At 42.3% G+C, this 27,145-nt stretch overlaps 1 protein-coding gene and 1 long non-coding RNA gene across 20 annotated transcripts in view; one reads left to right on the forward strand and one right to left on the reverse strand.

Annotated features, from left to right (window-relative positions):
• The window catches only part of FGGY (FGGY carbohydrate kinase domain containing), a 326,148-nt gene that overhangs the window by 136,687 nt on the left and 162,316 nt on the right, over positions 1-27,145 (reverse strand). For 3 of the 19 annotated variants that reach the window (XM_069788598.1, XM_069788588.1, XM_069788597.1), the window contains one exon: positions 16,894-16,975. The exons of 14 other annotated variants lie outside the window; for them this stretch is intronic. The gene's annotated coding sequence lies outside the window, so the exon portion shown is untranslated. Of the gene's footprint in view, positions 1-2,999; positions 3,019-10,150; positions 10,297-16,893; positions 16,976-27,145 lie in introns of those variants that run through there. 2 more of the 19 variants (XM_069788600.1, XM_069788601.1) reach the window with 2 other exon arrangements.
• LOC138686344 (uncharacterized) lies at positions 8,841-17,255 on the forward strand. Its single transcript, XR_011325681.1, has 2 exons — positions 8,841-9,352; positions 17,106-17,255. It is a non-coding gene; the product is annotated as an uncharacterized lncRNA (long non-coding RNA).

A 27,145-nucleotide genomic window follows, 5' to 3' on the forward strand; every position in this document is an offset into this window, starting at 1 on the left:
GGCTAAAGAAAATTACCCAGCCTCCCCTCATCCTACCCTTTGACTGGCTCATAGAAATGTGGTTAGTCTGTGGAGATCCGTTACCATAACCTGTCCCATATGATCATTTTGTACTACCTGAATCTGTCATTTTATGATTAGACTGCTGGGGGCCAGGGACCATTTTTTGTTCTTTGCTTGGATGGCATTAGCATGAGGGAGTTCTGTCCATCACTAAAACTCCTAGGCAGCCCGATACAAACCAAAGCAGTTATCACACTGCATGCATTCTGCAAGCACCATGGGAGGGTCACTAGAGAAAACTGTACAGACTGTTAGCTTCTACCCATATCAGAAACTAGAAAAAAAATCAAAGATACAGAGCATATTGTGGTACTGATAGAAGTACTAGCTACTCTCTTGCAGCATACTGATTCTGCCCAGTAGATCAGGTGCAATACACACTAATCTTGTTAAGCAAGGTCATCTGTTCAAGCGATGAGCAATCAGCTAAAAATAATGGTCTGCCATGAGTCTAACACCTAGGAATATTGGCAAGAAACCTCGCTTTATTTTCTTGGCCCTGGCTCTATGACCTGGTCAGATCAACAAAAGCTAATGCCTCTGTCACAGAGAGGACAATTCTCCTGATATCAGTGATTAATACTGCATCTGTCAGCTGGGGATACTTACAGCACTCTGCATCTTCCTCTTAGCCCTTGGCTGTAAAAGCAGTTTTAAGACATTCTTTTCAACAGATGATGTTCACTTTTTAATTTTGCACTCCATCTCCTCAAAGCTTAAAAGGCTGGCTGCAGGTGCTGCAGATGCTGCTAGCTACTTGCAAGAAATTTTACCATAAAGAAATTCATAAGACTGTTCCTGATACTATCTCACGAATTTCCCTGTTTTTCCCTAGTTCGGCACTGCCTTCAGCTGCTGACTCATAAAAAGATGAGAATAAACCACAAGCTGCAAAGCAGATTTTTTTTTTTTTTTAAACATAGGCAAATCTTTCTTACTTGCTTTTCACAAAATACAAATAGCAAAAGGAGTATTTTACATCCTGCCTCCTTCTCACACATACACAATATTACTCTAAATTTTTATTTCTCTTGCTTGTATGGCAGCCTTGATTTTAGCTCATTAATGTGTTTTTGCTACTTAAGAGAACAAGCTTAACAGATGTTAGAGAATTAAGCACATAGTACCTCCTACTCAGCAGTTAAAATTATGGCTTTGCATTGGATTCTTCCCACAAACATTTGAAACCTGGAACCCAATCAGCCCATGTAATGTTTACTTTCCTTTTTTCCTTACTAAGCAACCAGGATGTGCATGTGTGAGTGACTGCGCAGGAAGCAGAGTTTGTTTATATGCTCAAGCAGTACGCATCAGTCTGTGCATATCCACTATTTTATTTCTGTAAATCAGTGGACCTAAGAAAGAGTTAAGTGACAAAGTCCAAAAACAAGAACCACAAACCTAGTTTAACTGGTCTTTCTCTGAGTAAAGCTCACCTTCATTTACAAAGCAGTATTTCAGTATCTTACGAAAAAAGGCTAAGAGTAAATATTAATCCTTTTTTCAAGCACAACAAGCACTAAGTTACCGAGGCTGTTCAAAGTATAGCATCTCTGCAACAAGATCCAATCTGCTTGCAAAAACATAATTTGATGCCAAGGGTTTTTCTGGAATACCAATCACTTGGTATGCCACCTACTTGTCAACCGGATCCACAAAAAATACTGTCATCTCTAGGTCGTAAGTGTCACCAGTTAGAGACTCTGCCTAAAGGTATTTCTTGAGAACCTAAGAACTCAGCAGTGAGGTTGGTGGAAAATATTTAGCCAAAGTACTTTAATAAGAATTCAAAGAGGAATGTTGTAATTCATTTTTGTTTACAGAAGGTTCCTTTGGTACAAGAGGAAGCTCCAAATCAGAAATGAAGACACTCTTTAATGGAGTTCAGAGGTAGAAGAAGGTCCCAGCACAAAATTCTTGCTTTGGAATCCGGACACCAACATTCATTGCCACGTGCAAAGAAAACTTTGCTGTGCAAATAAAACTTTGTTGTGCAAATAAAACTTTGATTTGGATTTTGTATCTACTGGATTCTTAGCATACAGCTTCTGCAGCCAATACAATCATGAGGAAAACAGCAAACTAGAAAAATGATTGTTATAAAAAGTCCTAAAGGCCCAGTCAGACAGGTCAATTCCTCAAGTGCAATATTCCTAACAAGACACCAAAATATTTGATGCATGGATGATGCATGTTTATGGAGTTCCCAAGTGATGGAAAGCAGTGGTGATAATACCACTACCTTCTATACTCTTGAAGTACCTAACTCAGGAAGCCTGGCTTCTTGCAGCCAAGAAAAAGGCCTCCAAAACTTCAATACAGCTTTGCCTGTCCATTGCAGAATTAGGACCTCATATTTACAACCTATTATTTGAATGTGCAAACAGAAAGAGGGGGGGGGGATTTTTTAAAAGACATGTCCAGCTTGACCATGTTAGTCCACGACAGTAACTGCTAAGAGAGGACAAGAAGCCAAAATTCCCTCCAAGCACTAAAACAGCAATGGCCTCTTTCTTTGCAAATCACAGCAGGGACAGAATGGCTTTTCAAACAAGCATTTATGATCAAAGGGCTACAGCATATGATAAATATTTATATGGCCCATTAAATAATAGTCTGTATAAATATTATTCAAAATGTGCATGCTGGAAACCACAGACTTCCCAGTTTATCCTTAAACAAATGTGCTAGTTTTCCCACATAGGCAATGAAAAAAAAAGGAGGGGTGAAACTGTCACTTGCAAAAATATTTCTTTAAAAAAAGAAAATCCTTAACATTATTTACTTTAATTTAAAAGGAACGACTAAGTAACCAGATGACTGATCAATTACAACTCACTACTAAACTCAGTCTGTCCTACCTTACTTCACGGTTATCAAACTGCCAGGACGTACCTTTCTGTTAAAGCTACAGTACAGGAAGGCTGCACACTCACATGCACGCAGGCCGAAGCTCAGCAGAAGTATTTATCAGCGGCAAGTACAGATTTTGTGGTATCGTGTGCTTAAATACAAAGAATTATGAAGGACTGGCACGTCTGTTTTAAACTTTGATCTTTGGAACGCTGCAGGCTGCCCAGACCCAGTGATCATGGATAAACAGTATGTTTTTAGTAGTGCAGCTGTGCTCTCCTATGGATTACTGAGAAAAAGATTAACAGGCTCAAATTAGGCTTCATAATCTTAATGTGAAAAGATCTAAACATGTTAAATAAAAGCTGTTTTTCAATTGTAGAAGAGATAAAACTAAAGAAGCATTTTTGACATTATATTGGAAATTCAGCAGTTCGTTGGCTTTCTAGGGTTACAGTAAACTAACAAAAGTGGTGGTGGTGGTGGTAGAGTGGCAATCTCTTCTTGAAGACAGTGAACTCCCTTTCCTCTTCCAGGATCTTTAATTCCTGTTTGGATGTGAAGAGACAAAGAAGGCACATGTCTGTGTGGGAGAGTGGGAGCAGATGGGGAATTCTAATGCTGCGTTGAAGGGCAGTACTAATATAGAATAATACCCTTAAATGCCCAAGGGACTATGCTATAACTATCAACAAGCATTTATTTTTCAGCTACCTAACAGCAAACAAAACAAAAACAAGGAACAAAAGCACACCTCATCTCCCCTTTTCCCTTCCCAAAACAGAAACACGTACATGCAGGAGATCTCCGTCTTAGGAATGCGAGGACTGTGTTAACAATAACAAAACTGGAATAAATAAAAAACAAGCTGGAAAGTATGCTTCTTCACTAAAAACCACACACTTCTAGATTATTTTATCCATTCTCTGGTAAATTCTGTGGAGCTTTCTCACATCTTAGAACAAGGAAAAAAAGCTTCAAATAGTGGAAGGGACTACATTTTAGTAGTAGAATCAGACCCCAACTCCCAGTCCCATAGTACCTAGACTGTTCCACCAAAACCCTCCCAATTGCCCCCCCAACACCGTAACGTAGTCTCAGTAAATCCCACCACAGGACTGAAAATATTCCACTACTTTCTAGTATCTCCTTTTCTCTCTATAAATAATTCACTATGTACTAATCTTCTGTAATGTCTCTCCGTATCTTTTTTTTTTCACCCTCTCTCAGTGTCCAAGACAAAGCCATTACTTCATCGCTGCCTTCTGCCCTTTAATTCTATCTTTTCTATCTTAAATACTTTCAGACCAAACTACTTCCACCTGCTCTGATATAAAGCAAGACATATCCCGGTTTATTCTTGTGTAACTAATTAGCAGAGAAATAAAAATGACTAAGCAAGTTTTTCTAAGAAATGAGATCCAAAATTTATTTATTTTCAGCTTCTACTGCCTACATAGATATCTCACTCATGAACAGCAGAAAGATGTCAGCATGACCAGTGTCAACAAATATCAGGCTCTTAAATATACAACAGAGTTGTTTATCATCTGCTCTAGAAGAGATTTGTACTAAAACAGAAAAATTACACTCTCCTTCCAGTTTCTCTCTTGAACTCACACTGGCAGATACAGCCCATAGTACCACTGATCAAATAAGAGCAACGGCATTCTGTACCCTGATTAAAGAGAAGAGCGTGGCTGCACTGGGTCAGATGAAAGGTCCAATTAGTACAGTATCCTGCCATAAAGAGCAGAAGCCATAAGAAAAGATATGCCTGTCCTTTTCATCCAGCAATACTTCCCCAAGACACCTTCCTCCTCCTGCTATTGTAGAGGCACTTCCTGAGCCAGAAATTTTATCTTTAAGATTAGCAGACCTTGAAGGCTTTTTCCTCTCTGAAAATGTTTGTGCTTTTTTTGAATCCAGGGAAATTTTTGTAACTGCAATCTACTGTGGTAGTGAGTTATAAAGTTCTGTGTAAACAATGCAAGAAAAAGTCCTTTCATTTGTTCTGAGGGTGCCACCTGTTAGTTTTGTTTGATGGGCCCGAGCTCCTGAGGTAGAGGAGACATTAAGCAATTGCTCCGTATTTACCTTCTCCATGCAGTCATGCTTACATTGCATTCTCAGTCATCCCCAGAAGGCTTACTGCAGCTATCTACAGACCATGGATGATGAGCTGAATTCACAACCTTAACATGGTCAGGTAAATCAAAAAGCATTTTTCTGCTCTCTGACTGTTCATGGATGTGGCAATAATAAGTAGCATCATACAGTGCAGTAGTAAGTATTAATAAGCAGCAAGCAATGATCCCAAGACCGCTTTGGGCAAGTAGAGATATTGCTCAGAGACGCTCACAGCAGAAAAATAACGTGTTGGTGTCAAAGGAGAGGTGCTGCTTTGGAGCAGAGAGGTGGCTATGGAAGGCCAGGGATTTCAAACTTCAGGCGGTTCCCAAAACACTGGCCCTCAAAGTATGGCTAAACAGAGGAACCCGGGAGCTCCTCCCAGCTACACGCTTGGAGAAGACTTAAGGCTACCGCTCACCCTGATCTTCTTTGGAAGGAAGACCAAGGCACCCACATGGTTGTTGCATGCCCCGATAGGCTCTGCATTGCAACAGGCATGAGACTAATGTCACAGCATGCCTCGCAAAGCTGCCAGGCTGCCTGGTCAGAGACAGCCTGTGAGAGCACAGACAGACCAGCTCTCTCACTCTAAGATTATCAGTGTGACAGCGGTAAACAACTGGGCTGCCCCATTTGTTCCCCAGCCTCTAACCATGCTGCACAAAAGAAAGAAGTTCAGCGCACTCTGCCTCACTGCTCATCTAACACCAGGAACCGCAGGAAACAGCTGCAGAGAGGAGCTCTCAGGAAGAAGGAAGGCTGAGCAAAGAGCCACCAGAACACACAAAATGAGATGAGAAGGCTCGCACTACTGGGGAAACCTAACAGCTCCAAATCCCTCTGGGGCTCTGTTGGCCCTGCTTGGACTGGGCTGTCACTTCAAAAGCAGGGTCTGATCCTGCATCCATTAAAGTCAGTGGCGAAACTCCCAGCCATATTAGTAGTTCAGGATTAAACTCTTGACACTTCTGAACGTCACAGGTGCATTCACACGTCTGCAGGATTTTGAATGCTTGCCATAACCTACAGTTTGTCAAACAGAGGAAATGTTGATCAGTTTATGCCAAGACACAATTCTCACTCAGGAAAACCTAAGGAATTAAGAGGGTATATGGCAGCACCCTTTCTTCTCCGCACCCTGAAAATGGCAATCAATACAATTCATGCACACCAACCTATTTAGATCTATTCCCTCCTCTGACACCGCAGCTGCATGCATCCCTAAAGGCTGTACTAATGATCTGGCAGACAGACATGTCCCAAATGACACTGCAGAATGCTTGAAGCTCTGAAAGAAGACACTATCTTGTTTACATTGACTGTGAGGTGGAAAAAAAAGCCATCTGATTATTACATAAATTCTAGCTGTAACAGCTTCATGACTAGTTGAAAGGAGGTAACAGGCTCCAAAATGACTGATGGATCCAAGTGGTTGGATCCGTCAGCTTATTAAACTAGTGCTAAGGAAGATCTTTCTTATTCCTATGTCTCTGTCACTTTAACCTACCCCATGCTGGACAGAAAGAACAATCTCCATTCATTGCCTGTAAAAGAGAGGCAGATTCCTGTACTGTGACTTTTGTATTTTTTTCATTCTTTTCTGAGGTATAATGGGAATGGAGAAACAAATAAACAAACAAACAAACAACAAAACACAAAAAAAGCAGTGCACAGTAAACACATCCCTAGCACGATAATGTTAATTTATAAAATATCTGTTTAAATCATAAAATATAACTTGGAGTAGAATGCACTTCAGAAGGCACAATTACAGTTCACGTAACCACAGACACACACTAGCTTTAAATTGCATTCCTGGAGCAAACAAGCCTCAGCACCATGAACTTCAGTGCAGGGTACATACACTGACCTGGAATCCTGGGTAAATAAAGCCATCATGCTACTGTGGATATCAAATTAGCCAACTTTAGTTAATGCTGATAGTCTAACTCTAATCACATCTGTAGATTCCAGTGCTACATCAAGGTTGAATTTGGCACTAGCTGTGTGATTACGTATCAGCAGATCAGTATAAAAATAATTTGTTCTGAGTTCACAGTTTTATGAAATGACAAAACATCAAAATTAGCATTCTGGCTGAAATCCACTGCATTTCCCATCAAGGCTTACACATTTAAGCAACATCTGAACCAACTGTCTATAATTACTCCTGGCAGATACTGGAACATTTAGGCCAGTAGTAGATGCAACAGTGAAATCAATTTTTAAAGACATGCTGTAAACCACTTCTTTCAAGACGCTCAGCCCAGAAGCAAACATGTGTCTATAAGCTGAATCCACAGTTTACTATACAGTATTTGTTCACTCTTGCATAGTAAGAGCATGAGAATGACAGCCCTAAGTAATCTGTAATTTTAAAATTAAACATTTATTTGGGCTGCAATTCCAAAAACACTAGCCCTGAAGTTCCTGTCACAATTACTGATGAGGAAGAGAGGTTGCACATTAGCTTAGGTTAAAAGAAACATAAATTCTGCACAAAAATCAGATATCTAGATAGACTGTACATGTATAACATGTCTACATCCCTTTCTTTTTTACAGTGAAGGAAGAATCACATCTGCTCATGTGAGTTCTCTTCCTTCTCCCTACATACACAGCTGGAGGGTTTTGTTTCTTTGGTTTGTTTTTATCAATGCAAAATCTGCCTTCTTAATGATCCAATCAGTCTCATAATTTCAAACTCCTACAAAGACAAGCCTGAAAGGGTATCAGACCAACACCCCTCTGTAAGTTCCCTTCAATGACTTTCTCAAAACATACCAGAAGTCAAGGGCTTATAAGCTTGCTTGCCTCAAACAGCTGAAGGTCACAAAATTTTCAAACTTTATTTTATGAACGGTCTGCGTACTTTCCCTTTCACACATGGAAATGCAGAGGGGAAACTGAAGGCAGCTCAAGGCACCAACCAGAAGGTATTAACACAAGCCAAAAAGCCAGACAATGCTGACCAGAGACTTCCCTTTGAAAATGAAGCTCAGAAACACCTTTCTACCAAGGCCATACCACTACTGTTGATTTTGCACACCAGGCTCTTTGATATTGCAATGGCAGGTACCAGGGAAAAAAATTCAATTTAAGTCATTAGAAAAGCCCAAGATACAAAACAGGAACTCGCAGGAGAGCTGTTCTGATCCTCTCCTGTAAGTCTACTAGTTCTCAGGAAACAGATCAACCTCTAACAGAATCAAAAGAATGCTTAAATGAAGAACAGCTTATTGAAAGAGAGAAGGCAGACTTATTGAGGAAGTACAAGAAACAAAATGGCTAAGAGCCCTTATTTGGGAAGAGGATGACTTTTTCAAAAGAAGCAGCAGTTTCAAATATAACTTAGCTGTAGGACTGTTAGCAACACAGGACAGAGTAACAAAAGTGGCTAAGAATACCCATAAAAACTTCCCAGCACAGTACCAGTTTATTTAGTCTCTCCTGACACTCTAAATTTATTTCTGCCCTGATTCTTACAGCTGGGAACAGCTGTACCTACAAGAACCCAATTCCCCCCGTTTTCCTCTTTCATCCTCCTGTCCCAGGCACCCTTCCCAGGAAAAAAAAAAAAGAGCTGCCTTTTTTTTTTTTTACCATATGCAAGTACATATTCCTGAAGGAAAGGGGGCCATTAACATTTAAAGACACTTTAAAATTTCAGTATGTTTTTGTACTATATTTAAGTACATTTAGAAAAAAGTTAATTTCAATAAATTAAGCAAATGATCTTCCAGGACGAGGGAATACATGAGTATGAAAAACGAGACCACCTTCACAGTAATGGGTCTGTTTATTACTTTCTAAGAACCTCAAGAGATGAGAGAGCCCCCTCCTCTCCTTCCCCGACATTTAAGTGTTCTCCAGAGAAGAGGCACTGATGCTAAATTTATTAAACTAGCTAACAAGTCCCAGGCACCTCAGCAGAGAAAGAATCTGCAAGGTCACCAGTTCCTAAATGGTGCAGAGCACGTCACTAGCGAGGAACACGGCCATTATGGGGAGGTCTGGAGCCAAACACAAGTAAACTCCACCAGGTTATTGGGGTGGGCTCCATGCCAGCCCACAAGCTTTATGAGAACGCAGGAGCAACCGCCATACAAAGGAGACAGTGCTGCAAAGGTGCGAGAAAACGGAGCTGCAAGAGGCGGAAGGAGGCAGCGATGGAAGCAAGCAGCGAGAGGACACCACTGCCAGCAATACCTGTGCCAGAGCCACAAGACTGGAAACTACCAACTTGAGTAAGGGCAAGAAATACATTTAAGGAAATCTCCCAGGGATCTGGAGGATTACGGAAGTACGTAAGTGATGTATGTCCCACCTGCCTACGTCAGGTCATCGGAGCGCTGCCATTTAAAGCTCAGGGAAAGGCAGCAGGGAAAATGGTGACTCCCTACACTGCCGTCTGCAGCAGGAGGCATTGGGAGGAAGGGACGTGCCTACCCCAACCCTGCAAAATCTCAAGTGCCTCCCCAGGCTCTGCGCACCCCCTGTGCTGCCTGGAGCCTGTCAACGCAAAGGGACCGTGAAAAAGGGCAGACCCGTTCTCATTAAATTTAGGCGTTATATATAGGCTGTGCTGTTGAGAACCATCAGTAAAAGCAAACTTCGGGAAGCCAGGCTTGGGAGGCTAGAACGTAAATCCTGTAATGCCCCACCAGCGACGCGAAAACCAGGCTCTGAAACCACTTCGGAACAATTTAATCGCGCAGCCAGCGAACGCCCTGGGCAAGCTGCATGCGGCCTCGGGGGGTGCGGCGAGAGGGGTTCCCTGGGGAGAAGGCCGGAGATGGGTGTTACACACGGCCATCGCAGGTTTTTTAATTAAAAATAAAAAAAAAAAAAAACCAAACAAAAAAAAACCCAAACCAACACCACAAACGCGACAGGGTTTCTCAACCAGCAGCACCTCACGAACAGGGAAGGAGCCGAGCCCAGCCCAGCCGCCGCCGTCAACGGCCGCCGGCGGCGCGCGCGGGCCTGAGGGAGCGCGCGCTCCCCCCTCAGGGGCGGCGCCCAGCCTCGCCTGGCTGAGGAGAAGCCCGCCCGGCCGCGGCTAGTCGCCACCGGGCCTCGGCTAGCGTCAGTCACTTACTTGTCCAAACTGAAACACTATATTAGCTGCGCAGGGAGCGGGCTAGAGAAACCGCGCTTTTCCTGACAGGGCAATTTCCTGACCGCCGGCCGCTGCCGGGAAGCCCGCCGCGCTTCTTTCCCCCCCCGCCGCCCAGCCTCCCCGGGCCCGGCCGCGCTTGCGCTGCCGTTCCCCGTCGGGGCGGGGAAGGGGAGGCGGGAGCGGCCGAGCCTCCCCCGCTCGCCTTTGAAGGCTGAGCCGGCCGGTGCCGGCATCTGGTTTGCATTTGGGGGCCCGCGTGTGGAGCTCTCGCCCCCAGCGCCGTTAAAGGGATCTGCTGTGTGTTAGGCATAGCTGTCAAACTGCACTGCCCTGGAAAGCCGAGAGTGCACTGCGCCCTGTCAGGAATTCAACTGATACGAGTATTTTTGCCTCGGAAAGGGAATCGTATTTCTCCTTTATTTAAAAGCGAATAAAACAGAAACAAGGAGGGGGGGTGGGGGCGGTGGCTCTTTTCGTTAAAGGGGCTGTTGCCAAATCGTATTTCTCAGCCGCAGCCCTGTTGTCCTACAAGAATGCAGAAATATTGGGGGTTGCAGAAGCATTTCGCATTTAAGCGGTGCAAGAAGCCACAGCGAGAGCCAAGGGGAGAATCAATACAGGGGAAAGAGCAGAAGGGTATGTCTGGACTGAGGACATCCCCCACCTTGACCCATAAATATATACTCGCTTCTTAAATAAATAAAACGGGACTGCAGGCCGTGAGTTATGCTGCGCGGGGTTACTCCGTTTGGGAGTTTTACCTGAAAACTGGTAAAATTCCTGATGTCAGGAATAAACCCTCAGTTTATTTAAGGTCTGCTTAAAATGGAGGACAGGGCAGGGCAGTAGGATCCCCTCAAATGCATCCCTTGAAAACAGAGAGACCGGCCAGCAGCAGCTGTGCGCTATGGCGGTGGGTAGGACCAGACCCCACCACCTCCCTCCACAACCCACGTAGGGAGGAGCGGATGGAAACCCTCACATTCCCATGATGTCCAAACACTTCTGAAGAGGCCCCAGGGAGCCACCGGGGATTTTTCCCGTTATCCCCCAAATATTCTACAGCAGGAAATCGTGTAGCAAAAAGCTCTCTTGCAACATTTCCAGAGTTTTCCCACTTTGGCCCAGGCAGAAATACTGCAGGAACAACCTTGCTCAGGGAAAGATGAGTGTTGTCTCGTGGTTAGAGCACAGGGTTCGTGGTCAGGAGCTGTGGGTTCTCATTCCAGCTTTGCCACTGAATCATTTTGAGAGCTTCGCTAGTCACTTTGTATTAGAACCAGTTAGTAATTTTCCGTTGGAATGATTTTCTGATGGAAAACACTACTTCTACAAAACTGAAATCTTCTGGGTGAAAATTGACTTTCCGTTGGGAATACCTTGTGTCTAGGCGGGGTAGGAAAGGACATTAGACCCAAACTGAAGTATTTGGAGTTTTCTTGCATTGGTCCAAATGTTTTTCTTTGAATAGACAGATACCACCCTCCTGACTGTAATTCCAAGTCAGCTCATTGCACGGTGGGAGCGTGTGCTCTCATGCTCTGCTTTGCTCCCCGGGAGGTCTGCACCTCCTGTAGTGGGATGCAAATTTCTCTCTTCTGAGACCTATACATCCCGATCTGAGTCAGACCGGCCCAGGCACGCGGGCACCTGGCCCATGGGAACAAATCGTAGCGTAAGGCTACCGCTCTGACCAAGGAAGTGCACCACGGAGAGTATTAAGTTCAGAGACACAAACAAGCTGTTTCACTTTAGTTCAGTGACCCAAAACAAAGTACTGTGACTGTGGATATACCAAAATGTTTTGTTCAACTGAAAAGCAGTAAAATGAAGCCCAGAGAAACAGACCTGAGTGTGCTTCTACTCTCGCTGACAATCAAATCCTATAAACCCTTCCGTACACATGCTGACCTCCCGTTTATAGCTCTTGCTCTTCGCCCTCCCAACTATCTCCCTTCTTCGCTGTTTTGTTCCAGAATCCTATTCCTCTGTTCATTAAAAACATTTTGTCCTCTGTATATTCATAGATGGCTGACACTTTCTTTTAATACAAATAATGCTTGTTCTGCTCCCATAGTGTATATGTAGACACCATTTACATCCCTTCTTAACTTTTGTTTTGCCAAGTTAAACATTAACCATCTACATTTTCTTTCATAACAGCAAGTTTTGGATTATCTAATAAGTTTTCTCTGCACTTGTTTCAGTCAGAATTCATCCTTTCTGAACATGAGTGATCACAGCCCAACATTCAAAATGATGTCTTGCTACTGAGTTGACAGTGGCAATAATAATTCCCTATGCACCCTTTTAGTTACAGACAGGGATCAATTTTGCCTTTTCTACACATATATCACATTAGTATCTCGATTTATCCAGGTCTTTTTGCTCCAATAAATAGCAGGGGGAAAAAAAATGTCTAAGTACAGACAAATGTATTAACTTTTCCTTAACGCATTTTTCCATTTCATTACACTTCTCTAGCACTCACATGGTTTCTTTCCAAGGGGCTGACAAATGAAGATATTTTCAAGAACAGTTACAAGATCTCCAGCCTCCAAAACCAAAGTCCTGAAAATGCTTTTATTTTAAACGAAAGATCAGAGTTTAGATTATCACATATTCCCAAGACCACATGAGGCTTAATTCATTACTCCTTTGAAATATTCTGAAAGCTGAGGGTTAAGAGGTGTTATATTAGTGCAGAATAATGGTGATTAATTTGTGCTTCATACCAAATGCAAGAAAAGTAGATGCGTGCAGTGAATCCTCTGTAATTTCAAAATCTTTCTATAAACTTGAAAATATCTTGTAGATATATGTACCTTAAATGGAACACAAGACCACTTTTTTCTATTTAGAGTGTGGCTGTTGTAGTTCTGCTTCAGATATTACTGCTTCGAATAACCTCCCTCTTTTTCCAAGATTCTGGACAGATTCACTTAAAATATAGCCTTTTGCCTTTTCATTACAGAGTAACTAATGAAAATTCCATTTTAAATGTGCTTTCTGTGAGACAGGAACATTCTTTTTTTCATTATTAACAAAAGCCCGTATTTCAAGCTGTAGGGGTACAGCTTCAGGTAGCGTAAATCAGCATTGCTCTGAGATGGCCTGCAGTCCTCTCAACCAGCACTGCAGAACAATTTAGTGGTTTTAGATGACAGTTGGCATCTTTGAAATATTCTCTTTTGCAGAACTAGACTAGATGTGACACTTGCTGGAGAAGAAATCTTGCATAAATCTGTCTAAAAAGACTCACTTAATCATATTACTTCACTAGCAGTGGTAACCTTTGGAGGCCAAAGTCCAGACAGGTTGAGAAATGGAACATGAGTACATAAAGGTGACAATTCCATTAACTGCAATCAAAGAGAGAGGTGAATGGTGAGATAAAGACAAATGACTTATTCTATAAAGAAAAGAAAATATGTGTGTGAAGGGGAAAGAGACAGAATGAACGTTTTCCAGCCTTGTCAAGGAAATAAAGATCCAGTCCCGCTCCACTGAGATCAACACAAAAACATCTCTTGGCCTCCCTGGATGCAAGCTCTGGCCCAGCATCCCAGCCTCCTGTTAAATGTTAGTGCAAACCGTCATTTCAGGAGCGCGCATGTACACAAGTGAGACGCCCTAGTAGAAAACTACATGCAGAATGACTTGCTGAATTGCCCACCATCGCCTTGCTGGAAATGCGAATGCTGGCATTTTGCAAAAATAAGTGAGTGCAAAAATTGTTGGCATTTCTGAATCCGGTGATTCAGGATTCTCAAATATACCAGACAAGATCTTTCAGTCTAGCGGGGTGCACTTCAACCCCAGAGGCTGAACCGAAATGGCTTTGGGGCTTTCTTTTGGGCCCCAAATCAGAAAGTGTGGGTACATATTGATAACTGAAACTACCACCAGGGGGGAAAAAAAAGTTCTTACACAGGTTCAGTGCCAAACTTCAGCACAGATAAAAGAGAGACTCTCAGGGCATATTCTCATCCAGTAGCCTTCAGTGAGGCCAAGGACGGCATAAGTAGCATTGCTAGGACAACTTCACATTACCTAAGTTTTTTCAGAGGAGGTGGAAGCTTTAAGAGCAGCCATGCTGGCTACTGAGCTGCTTTGCAACAGTAGAAATAAAGCCACAAAGGTATCTAACCTATTCTCTCTCAAAACTTTCTCAATTTAAGATAAAGAGGAAATGAATAATATAAAATCTATCTATATATACAATCTCCTCCTCTTTTGCAATTTTACCACTTACGTGTGGCGTTTTCAAGAATTTCTATGCAGAAAACTTCATCTAAAACTAATTCATCTACCAAAACAAAACATGCAGATAAGCAGATTGTTTTACTTACAGAAGCAGAAATGGATCTCTGAGCATTCAAAAATTCTGCTTGCCTAGGTATTGATGAGCATAACTGAAGGGAAGAAAAGATGTATAAAGGGTCGTGTAACACGTGCTTGCTTAGGCAGTTAATACAAGCACCTGAGGATGGTTTTCAATCTCATTTTTAAGAAGCAGTATAACACTGGTATAGGAAATAGAAGCTGGGGAATACTCTGGATGAAATGCTTACTGAGTCATTAGACTAGGACTATTCATTCAAACAGGGAAATAGGGAAGTAAAAACCAACTGAATACTATGCAACGACAAGAAGGGATTTTTGACTGTACAGTAGGAAAAAAAGGAAATTTCCTTTGGGGAACTTTTTCTGTTTTTAACAGAGATATTAAGTTACTCTTAGATACTAGAGCAGCCAAAAAGGGAAATCCCTGTTTTACACGGCTCTAAATATAGCTAGAAAAATAATTCAGATTTTATCCTTTTGTGGCCTGTTTCCTTACATTTTGGGTAGCTCACCTTTTAATACAAAAGTCAGAACCTGGTACAAACAAGCATCCAATATTTCAGGCTCCACCAAAATTCCAGTGTCTTGCCCAGGGCCTGTTCCTGCCTGCCTTCTTGGCTGGGTACCAATATCCTTTATTCTCAGGGGAGTGAGCCTTCCAAAAAACCACTTGGCACTTGGGTCAGGGCTGCTCTGTTTTCCTAACGTTCACGGCAGGCAGGATGTTTTCTGACTCTGGTACCCAACAGTTGAGCATTCCAGACAGCACGGGGATTTTTCTTTCAAAACCGCACTGCCCATGCCATAAGAATAAGTGAAGTTCTGTGACACCATGTGATCCGTGTGGGAAAATAGGATGACTTTGTTGCCGAACAGCGATACACAAAGGAAGAACGTGCACGACTCTTCCCACCTTTACAAACTCCTTCTGTGGTGTGAATACTGAAAAAATTCTGGCTTAAAGTCATGTTTTCACCAACTCGTTTCCCTGTGGGAAGACTGCTGGATCACCACAGATTAGGTTAAGGAGAAGACCCCCTCCCCGCCCAAATGCTTGGCCAGAAGAGAAGCCCACTGCTGTGGTGTAGCGGAGGGGATGCTCAATAATCTTTGCACACATTGTTGCTGTACCCATCGTGTTGCCGGCACGTGAAAATGTTCTGTTTGCTCCCCAGAACAGGATCAGTCTGTGAGCACACAGCACAGATACCCCTGCAACTTTTGCATATCCCTTTACACTCCTTAAATATTAGAAATATGACTTTAACATTTCTATTTTAGTAATTCCTGAGATCACTGATGTCAGTGCCAACTACAGCTGTGCAGCCTTTGCCTTCTGGAACAGAAACTACATAGGTGAGGGCAGGTAGGTTACAACTCACAGACCGGACTGGACTCCTCACTGACCAGGAGCAGACATACTGCCCCGCTCTGTCTGGGAGGCAGATTTGCCAGAGACATCTTCCATCATAGCTCTATGCCAAAATCCAGACGTGCAAAATCGTGAAAACACAATCTGTTGAGCTGGAAATGAATTTCACAAGCCAAGCTGTGAAAATCTGTCAAGCTCCTCAGATTTCTCAATACCTTACATCTCGTGAAAAATAACTAACAGAGGTTAAATATTTTTCTGCAACATCCCTTCAAGACTTTTTCCATAGAGTATGACCAGCTTACATGAACCAGTTTGTTACAGTGGTGATATATCATACAGTGATGCCAAAATCCAGTCAGCGTGGAGAAGGGTTGAAGAAAGCTCAAGCACACTTCAAGCAGCATGTCCTGTTGCCATGCCGGGGACTTTCTACAACAGACAAATCCTATTTTGCCCTTTGAATTCAGACACTAGTGAACACAGTCACGGGAGGCAACGTACCGTCAGCATCTGTTAATTCGTAAAAAAATATAATTGTCTGTTCTCCAAGGGTAAGATCGTTAACTGGAATCTGGACTTCCCATTTTATAAACAACATGCAGCCTTTCTCTTAAAACTCATTGCAAAATGTATAAATGATGTTCTAAAGCCAGCACTGTAATATTTTAAAATCTTAAATTCAACAGGGGCTTATTCAAGTACGTAAAAAGAAGTTTATAGGATCATTTAGCCACCTGCAAATCATACAAAAATAAACCAAACAGCACTAGAAAGTGGAATAAAATCACCATATATGTAGCTAGTTCCTATAGCAGTTAGATTTTCATGCTCTGTATACAACCCAAAACAAATTGTCTGCTTATAATTAAAATACGATACTGTTACCAAAAGTCTTGCCTCTAGGGAGGTAATTTTATACCATGGGGCAGATTCAGCCCTGGTGTAGTATTTCTGATTTTCATGGAATTACACCGTTAAAGAATTTCGCCCAACATCTTACCCACACTGATGCAATTCAACTTTTAAGGGACAGTTATGGGGTTTCCTCCTAACTCAGGCCAAGTTTCTGGAACAAGGAAAGTCTGTAAAAGAAACCGTTGGAGGGATGTTTTAGTCTGGCATTTAGGAATATTCACATATTAGAAAACGTCACAGGATTTATTTTGTACGTCTTACACATTAGAATGTCTTGCTTTTTTTTTTTCCTTACAGATACATTGCCAGTAGGAGGTCACAGCAAAACAGAATAAAACCCAAAGAAATGTAATGAAACAATTATGGACAGCTGTGAGTAGAAAGACATTTGTGGATCCAGTTAATTCTGGTTCATCTTTGTTATATAAATCTATTTTACAAACTTAATGTGTTGCCTGAGCTTGTAATATATGATTAACAGAATGCCTGCACCACTCAGGACTCTGGAGAAAAATGTAAGATATAAATTCTCCAACATTTTAGGTAACTTTAAATATTTTGGGCATGATTGATCTCACATAGTGCTTTGGATTTATGCTTTGCATGACAGATGGAAATCAGAATATACACACTGATGCTCTCACTGATGTTGAAAACTTCTGTGCAGAACCAGAGAAAATGAGCTATAACACTTCCCTCCTCCCAGAACTAACCTGGTCTTTCCTAAAATCATGCAGCATCATAGGTCATGGCCGAGAAAACAGGAGTCTCCCCAGCTCTTCCTGCCAGTGCTGCACATACCCGGCACCGTGTGGGTGGGTGGGTGTGTGCAAACAGTGGAAATGTGATGCTGTCAGAGGTCTGGGGGAGATTATTGCATTCCCTCTGCAGTTGTTTGAGCTGCCCGAACAGCATAAAGCAGATACCTAGGCTCTTAAAGCTTCCTGGGAAAATCAACACTGTTTCAAAACCATATCAGAACCAAAACTATGGAAAGATTAATCAAGGGGTCAAGAGGGAAGGATGCAATAGCTTTTGACAGCAGTGAACTGGTAAATGATGTACCCAATGTTGAGCTCTCTTACAAGTCACAATGTTCAGTGCATCACTTCGAAAACTCCTTTAGACTATTGACATGATATTAGAAAGGACATGGAAAAAGATAGAACAATCAAAGGTACATTTTAAATTTCCTACTTGCATTTTTACACTAATCTGACAATCATAAAGCCTTAGTGTAAATCAAATGGATCAAATGCTATCAGTAAATTAAAACATATATAGAAATATGTGTACAAAAGTTAAAAAACTTTTTGGCACAGAAGACAGCTGCAGTTCAGAGTTTCTTCCAGTGTTAAGCACAAGCAGCAGAATGAAACTGCTTTAAGCATTCTTTAAAATCACATTCTGGTTGCTAACCTTTGGATTTTGGAGTTTGTCTTTCTGAAGCAATGATAAAAGCATCACAGCTTTAATGAACTTTTTAAATCATTGACCAGTCTGAAAAACTGAAAGTGAAATAAAAAGCAAGACACAACAAAAATAAAAAATACTGTACATTTTTGCCCTGTCAGCCACAGCTAGGAATTGTTGTTATAAAGCAAGATAAAAAATTGAGGAAGGAAATGAACGGTAACTGCACTCTTATTTTAGGCTATTTTATGTCAATTGTTTCAAAAATAGGAGTACAAGACTGGGTACATAACTCCACCCTCTCCAAGAATTGACCAAATCGTTGTTTCTGTGTGCGATCCAAACATGGAAAGAGTTACCTTACCTACAACATGTTGTAATCACGGAAATATCATGAGATCTTCTAACTGACACCTCGTCCCCATCATCACAACACACACTGAAAAGTCATCATCTTGGGAGATACAGGACTGGACAATTAGGAGGGCAGATAATTATCCCATGGGCTGCAAAAATTTGCCTCAATGGAATCCTGGCCACCGAGAGTCAGCAGCTAAGAAGCAAGCCCCCGCGCGTGGGGCGCAACTCCACCATGATGGGCACCCTACCTATGGGAGCTCCGTGTGGTTGCTGAGAGCACAGGGGCCTGTACAGACCCCACTAAGAAGGTGACAGGGTTTGGGGAGGGAGGCCAGTGGGTTCCAACACCTCTGTACCTACTCTCTTTTGCTGCCTTCAAAGGGAGTGATGCTTTAGCTCTGTCCTCTCATTGATTTGTATATTCTACTGCTGTAAGTCAAATTCCCCCCCCCCCCAAATCTTAAGTAAGCTCTAAGAATTGAGAGGAGGGAGAAGAAGCTTTTACTGAACGAAGCAAGTTTTCCAGAATAAAACCTCATCCTTTTCAACCACCTATTACAGTCAATCTGATTGGCTAGTGCCATGCTTCAAATTTACTCAGTTTTTTTCCCTTACTTTATTGCTTTTAAATTAACTGGTAGCTCAAAGTTTCATCTAAAGATATTTTGTATGCTTTTTCTACCTTAAAAAAATGCCCATCTGAGAATTATTTACCCAGCACCTAGCTTTAGGAAGTCACCTTGATATGGGAGGAAAAATATCTGTTAGAATTGCTGTATTTTAATATGTTAGTGAAGGGAAAGAAATCCCAGATAGAGCTGTGGATGTGACTGTTTATCATAATTTGAGAAAATATATGTTCTAGGTCAGCTCAGTGGTACTCATGTCACTGCGTTTCTAATGTTGTTGAAAACTGACACCAATAGCATGATCTGAATAACTTAAAATTTTGACCCAAGAGTAATGTCCCTCTTTAAAAGAAAGACCTCTAGAATTAAGACTTCAGCTGCTCCATCTTGAGCTAGAGAACTATTTTTCCAAGCTGCTGCCTGTATTGGGCTTCAAACCAAAACCGAATGAATGCAAATGAGGAAGCAGTTTAAATACCTGGAGGCTTTGGGGGGTTTGGAACATCAAACCCTTCAGAGTACAAAATATTTGCAATTTGGTATTGCAAGCATTTCCCTTCCCACTGGAAGGTTAATTTATCATAGAGACGTACATTGCTCTCAGACCATATCACGGGCTGGTCATGTTCTTGCTACATTAACTTAATCTCAACCAGAAGAAAATTAGTGTCACCTGTGGTGGGCGTTGTCTTTGTCAGATTGTTCTCTTGTAAAACAGAACCAAGCCAGAGGCTGAGAGCAAGGCTAAGGATCTCAGTGGTATTTTTGGCCCTATAATCATGCCCTTTTCAAGGTAATCCATATTTTAGCAGCAGCCCCTGATGTTATCTTCATTTGTAACCTGTTGCCATATTTATTCTATACAACTTTGCACAGAGCCTAGGACCGCGGAGCCTTACTGACTGCAACTCCTCCCAGCTCAGCTTCCATCAATACATCCCAGCCATTTGCAGCTTGTTTAGCATGCGAAAGCCCACACTGGTACTCAGTTGAGTAACGATGTTCTTATTACACCCACTCAATGTCCTTAATATTGGGTAACAGGAATCCAGGGGATGAAACAAGATGTTACTTTTTGTTTCGTGGTCCTGAATCCGTAAGCTCTAGTTCTAGGGGGGGTATCTGCTCTTTGACAACACTTCCTATATTGTGTTTCAGCCAGGAAGATGGATGTACCTTAGTTAAAATGAGTCATTCACTGAACCTAGGCCAAACTTTGAAGCAAATCTGGGCCAGTTTACTGCCTCAGGAGGAAACCTGGTTTTTGCATGAATTAGATGTGAAAATAAGCAGAGCCTGACTGACATCTTCTCTGAATTCCAACTGTAAGGGTAAAACCCAGCGGGCATGAGCCTCAGGCATGACAAAAATGAGGAGGGGAAAATGAGGCTTCCTGTCTCCCCTCCAAGAGCCAGAGAGACACGTTATTCAGAACTTAGGGTAAATTGTTAGTTATTTATACACTAATTAAGTAATGTTTATAGAATGTCTTACATATGTAAATTGCTGTAAATATGGTTACATTTTTCCTGCAGTCTCCAATTAAATGAACTTTCATTTTAGAGCAAAACAATTCCATACCAACTTGTTACACCAGTTCTTTAGCCAGGCAGCTTTTTAGCTAATGGTCTCGGCTCAAACTGCACTATTGTATTCCTCTACAGAAATTTCTGTGCTGGTTGGTAGTTGTTTTAATTCTATCACAGATCACATTCTGTTTAATGATAATTTGATTTTGCATTGCAAGACCCAGATGTACATTAGGAGGTCACAACCTTTCCATTTATCTCTTAAAGTAACTATTTTTTCCCCAAGTTCCATCAGGTTAAAACAGTTAGCAATTTTTCTCCTTGAAGTGTCCCTTCAGCTTGGCCAAGATATATAATAGATCAGTGTAGCTACAAATGCATTACAACATTAGTCATCAATTAGTTTTAAACCATCACTGTAATATATCATTTATCTAGCTTGCTGTAGCACTATTGTGAACATTTAATTTTTTAAAGGCATCTTGATTTTTTAACCTGACGGCCGCATCCCCCTTTTGTCTCCTATATAGACATCTCCTTAAGGAACAATAAAAATTAGATTTGTTTGACCTGCACTCAGGGTTCGTTTAAGCGAGATGGATTTTAATTGCTCTGCCTAGTCTACCAGACAGCTTTTATGTAATATTCCAGACATTTACGCACTGTCTTTTCCCTTGCTGTAAGCAGGTGTGTGTGCCCACAGATGCCTGTAAAGCAGCTCTTACAATTCATTTCACATCTCTGACAACCCTCTGGGAAATTGCTTACTTTGAGATATCATTGGCAGCAAATTAAGGGCTTCAGTCATTGCCACTTCTTTCCTCCTAATACCATTTTCTTTTGTCTTTAAAATTCAACTTGTCCTGTGGCTAATTCTAAAAGGACTTTGCTGAGGACTGTGTTCCTTGTGCTTGCGTTGTCATCATACAATGCAGATGACTCACCTCTGCGTCTCCCGATAGTGAGAACGCGTGCAGAGCCTTACCCTTCTCTCCCCAAATCCACATTGTCCTTCTACCATTTGCAATACATTTGACTTACTTAGATTTATGATTTGAAACAGTTTGGAGTATAAGTCAACTAAGACTGAGGGAAGCATGTCTATGCCACTGACGTTCAGTATCTTGAAGTATCTCTAGCTTCAATTAGTAAGTCACGCGAGCAAGTTATCACAGCATTGACTCAGAGCCCAAAGCACCCTGACTTCTCTGCCAGCTTGGAGTAGAGGCAGAATGAGCTCACATTTGCCCACGATGAACCTTATTTGCTCCAGCTGCTCCAGCAGGGAGAGGAGAACCTCATGCGGAGAGTTCTTTCCCTGCTGACTCTCCTCTTCCACGCGTGATACGATCTGAAGCTGAGGTCCTCTATTTTTCCTGTTCTTCCCATTCCTAAAAAGGAAGATTTGGCTGTCCTGTGAGTTACCAAATCAGCACAAAAAAATGGGCCTCCTAAGCAGTTATTTGTGCCTACAGCTGGTTCTGGTCTACTCTCTGTTGGACACACACATGTACTTAATTCCCATTTGTGCTGGATGCCTATTAAAAGAACAAATCTGCAAGTGAGGAGGGTCTCTTCTACCATGTCAATGGAAGTGAAATACGTAAATCTCCTGCATGCTGAGGGCAAATGTATGCTTAAAATGCTTGGGAGAACAGCTGTGAAAAAGAATAAGTGGTTTGTATTATGCTGCAAAGTGTCACTGATCCAACATGCTAAGCTGATCCTCATGTAGTACGTTGTGCTTGCTCCATGCTTGCATTATACTGCCTACTGCTTCCATGTGTGGGTAATTCAAAATGCACAGCATTTCAGACAGCATAGAAAAAGGGACAAACCTGGCTTCTTGCACCGCAGTATAACCAGCATGGTTCACAGCAGCAAGGGACAACTGGATTGGAAAGAACAATTCCAGTTAGGGACCCCGTGCAGTGAGAGGAGGTGGAGATCACGGTGAACCACGGAGAGAGCTGTGGAGGAGCAGGGGGAACTGCCTGTCTTTCCCAGTCTGGGAAGCCGTAAGAGGGATTGGAATCATCTTCCTCGGTGCCACTGTTTTTCTCCCGTTTTATCTGCCAGTGGTGAATCCCAGTCACTCGGGAGACATCCTGGAGTGAGATTGGTATATGATGATAGGTGAATGACAAAACATTCAAATAATATTAAGGGTTCTGTAGGAGACTGTGGAAGGAAGTCCCATTTCCTTTCCTTAAAACCGAGCAGAACTGCACACTTGACCAAAGCCCACAGTACATCTTCAAAGTGCAAAATACAACTGCACAGCTCGAGGCATTCGTCTTCCACCTGCCCAGTCTGAGCCAGCACTTGAACCCCATGATAAACTGCACATATGGATTCTCTCTGGACAAGAGAGAGAAGCAGCAGAACATGTTGGATGTTACTTATGGCACCGGTGGAAGAAATTCAGATGCTACACTGAGAGAAGCCTTAGAAGACTTCTACATGATGTAGAAACTGTTAATACAGCAGTGACATCAGGAAAGAGATGGGAGGTCCAATGCACGCACTTTGCATATAGACAAATAAATCTTAATTTCATATTCTCTTTTTTTTCCTAGGGCTTGTATATCCATCAATAACACACACCAGTATTTTTTACTTCCCTGAGAGAAGCACTGAAAATCAGTACCCATTTATTTAGTACCAAACAAAATCAAAAATAAGAGCAGGCTTCAACACTAGAATACACATTTCTAAACCTCCGAGGACCAGATGCAGCAGAGCTGGAACACTCAACTGCTGTAATATGCACCGAGGAGTCACATTTGTTCAAGAAAAGCCACATTACTTATATTAATTGGATGTGTCCAGCTCATCCTGAGTCCACTTAAGCCTTGGCAAACCTCTAGCTCCAAGGCATAACAAACGTATTAATACAGATATTCCTTTATATTATCCCATTTACATAACGACTCCCACCTTTGCAACCTAATACTTATTCTTTGGAACACAGAGAACTATTGACTCATATCTGGACTAGGATGCCAAAAACTCCTAAATTTAGAGATGTTTGGAACAAGAGAGTTTGGTTCAGGCCCATCCACAACAGCAAATTAAACACAAGTCATCATCTGTTCGAGCGACATTTTCAGCATGTCCAGAGCCTGGCGTGAGCTGACATTCTTTCTCCCAGTAAGATTTACAGAATTTGCGCATTGAAAAGTATTGAGGTAAACCATGGTCTGAGGGCCAAGTGCATAAATTAGGCCTGTCCCCTCCCTTCAGTAAATTACATATATACACGCTGTAGGTTGGCTAACTATGCTTTTGGCAGCCTGAACAAGTCTGTGTGAGTGCATGTTAACAGAAGGGGAGTTTGTGTCATACTCATGCATTTACATTTTCTTTTCTAAGACTTTGGTGCAAGGAATATGTTGTACATCTTTTTTTCCCCTCCATTCACATCAGATACTAGATTAAACAGACAGAAGAAAATGTAATATTAAAAGTGTTGGCACATATTGCACTTTCTCAGCAGAAATTGTGTCACTTGTACATCAGTTTGGTTTAAACCATGTAGGTCAATTTAAGGTCAGCAAGAAGTGCTGGATTAGCATCCTCAGAGACTGAGGTCCTCTCCTCATTCACAGAACAAGTCCAGATCAAGAAATGTCAATTAAAGCTTCATGCACAATGCTTCTTCCTTAGAAGACAGTTGTATTTCCTCAGGCCAACGAAGTGCTCACCTGTTCTTTGAGCCCTCTGTTTATGTGGCAAAACAGAATGACCAGTTGGTGTGATGACAAGGGGACTGACACTATCAAACTGCTTCTTTAAACACTGTCAAGATTTTTATGAGCTGCATATTTGCAGTAGTCCATGTACCTGCGAAATAACTGAATCACTGTCTTCCATGTGTCATAACGATGCCATTTCTGGGCTGTTCCATCTTCCTCCCACAGATCTACCATATTTTAGGTAAAATGCATGGCCTAAAAACCCAAATACGTGTTGCAGCTCTGACTGGCTCTTGGTGACTTCTAAAAAAGTAATACAGTGAATGTCACTAGGAAGTGCACACATCGCCGCAAAGGGATGCAGTTTGCACTCTAGGCTTCAGCCTTTCAAACTGGATTATCTGTGCAAAGCTTTTCTCTATGACCTGAAGAACCAGTAGAATTATTTTTAATTGAAGATGGAGAGCCTCACATAATCAGATGACATGAGAACTAGGGCTTTTTGAAAAATGGAAAAGAAGGAATGATTTTGGATTAAATCACAAAAGAACTAAATATTGTGCCTATGTCTTCTTCTGAATTTCCAGCAAATTCATCCCCTTGCCAGGCATCTCTCTCAGCCCAAGCCCTCCTCTAGCAAAATTCCTTGGTATCCCATCTTCCAGGCTGCCTGGTATCTCTGCTCCACCTCAACTTCTTTCCAGAAGGTCTTTCCACAGATCCATGGCATTCCAGCACTGGCATTCCTCAGTGTCCCTTTGATCAACTGGAGGATGTGCTACTTTGCACAGCATGTTCAGGCTCTTCCTATCATGTCTTTGGCCCCTTCCCAACATCTCCTGAGCCCGGTGAGGGAGATGAACAGCAGAAGCAGTTGCAGGAGGGTCTGGACAGAGGGTCAGAGCTCAGTTTTTTCCGTTAAATCCCCTGTGTTGACCTCTTAGCAAGCAGAACTGTTGTTCCAGAAATGAGATCCAGAAACTATTTCATTCCAGAAGTGAAAGTTGCAGGAAAGGTTTCCCTCTTTCCAGTTCTTTCTAAAATTATATTCAGGAAAACAAATTGACAGTTAGGGGCTGACCTTGGGAGTTGGCAGAGTCTGACGAAGGGCAGCAGGGGGGAAATCCTGCGTGTCTGTCTGCTGGAGCATTCTGTCCTCTCTTTTTGGCATTGCATGTTCAGCCCTGGTTTGGAAGTGGCCACTGGATGGGAGGTGAATTTACCTGAAGAGGGAAAGAAAGCGATGACAAATAAAGCGGACTGCCAGCTCCCTGTTAGCACGTGACAGGAGGGGATGGTGCACCACTCGGTGAACCCTCTCTCCGTACATCTGGAGCACCCAGCCCTGCTACTCTCTGCTGTGCTGGTCCTCCAAGCAGCAGAAGCCAGCCTGCAGGCTGCGGGGGCAAAGCTGACAGCGCCTTAGTGTTGAGTCTGCTGCTTCGGTGTTGATGGGAGCCCAGTCCTGGAGCAGCAGCACTGCTTACAGCAGCTCCCTCCTTGGCTCTCCCCTCCTGTTTCCTTCTGTGCCTCATCTACAGAAAGAGATCTGCTGCTTCACAGTCCCTTCTCTCCTTTGCAATTAGGACTATGCTTCATTAACGGCCCCCAAAACACAAGCCTGAATGCAATTCCCAGACGCATGGCTCTGGACGCTCTTTCCAATGTGCACCACATTTTAAAAGAAGTGCTTTCTCTTATGCCACTCCCTCCTATTCCCAATAACAGAACAGCCTGGTAGCAACTACAGCAAACTCATGGTGGGAAATATAACAGTAGAGAAATATTCAGTGTTCACAGCAATCTCCTTTCCTATGATTTAGCAGAAATGTAGCTGGCATGGCCTGAATATAAAAAAAAACGGTCTTTTGAGCATACTGCAGAAACTGCTACTACAAAGTTATGAAGTTCCAGAACTTCTATTTCTGTAAATAAAAATTTTCCAGGGGAGAACATACAGAGGAGACAGTCATGTGCTCTAGCCTGAAAAGGAATTGAGAAATTCAGGGTCTAGTCCCAGTTCCACTCGCAGACAGGTACCTTGGTTCACTCAGCTTCTGCTTTCCATCGTAAGACCAAAACAATGCTAATAAAATTCACAATGAAAGCAATTGAAAAATATTTGCCTAATTATTTAGCATGTGTTTGCACGCTTTGCATGTTAAACAAGGGATTGTTCCTCACTCACAATCTCAACTCACAAAGGACAGATAGGGAAGTAGAAAGTGGGTAGGAGAACAGGAACAAAACCTAATACATGTAGAAGGAAATTCAGTTCTGTAGAAAAACAAGCTGAAATGCATATTTAAGAGAGGCTAAAGACGCAAAGACTCAGAGCCTGGTGGAAAAAGTCAGAGAGTTCACACCAGGAATATAGGCTATGACGCAGAAGGAAGTATGGAAATAATTGTGGAAGAAGCTGATAAATGGGTGGACTGGGCTGGAAATACTGGTAGAGCTGAAGGCAGTATCGTGACAGGTGTACAAACGATGACGCTGATGAATACATTTTCAGTTTGGACAGTGATGAAGCATGAGTGCTGCTGACTAAGGGTGAAACAGCCCAGACAGTGACTGTTAGATTCTGCTGCTCCAGGGCAAGATGCATTGGACTGCATCTAAACCAAGGCAGGACTGCCTCGGAAATAACGCAACCTCTGTGGGTGTTATCTGCGGATCTCAGCCGCTTCCAAAGCGGTGCTCAGAGC

This window comes from Haliaeetus albicilla, chromosome 8 (assembly GCF_947461875.1).
Source record: "Haliaeetus albicilla chromosome 8, bHalAlb1.1, whole genome shotgun sequence".
NCBI lineage: Eukaryota > Metazoa > Chordata > Aves > Accipitriformes > Accipitridae > Haliaeetus > Haliaeetus albicilla.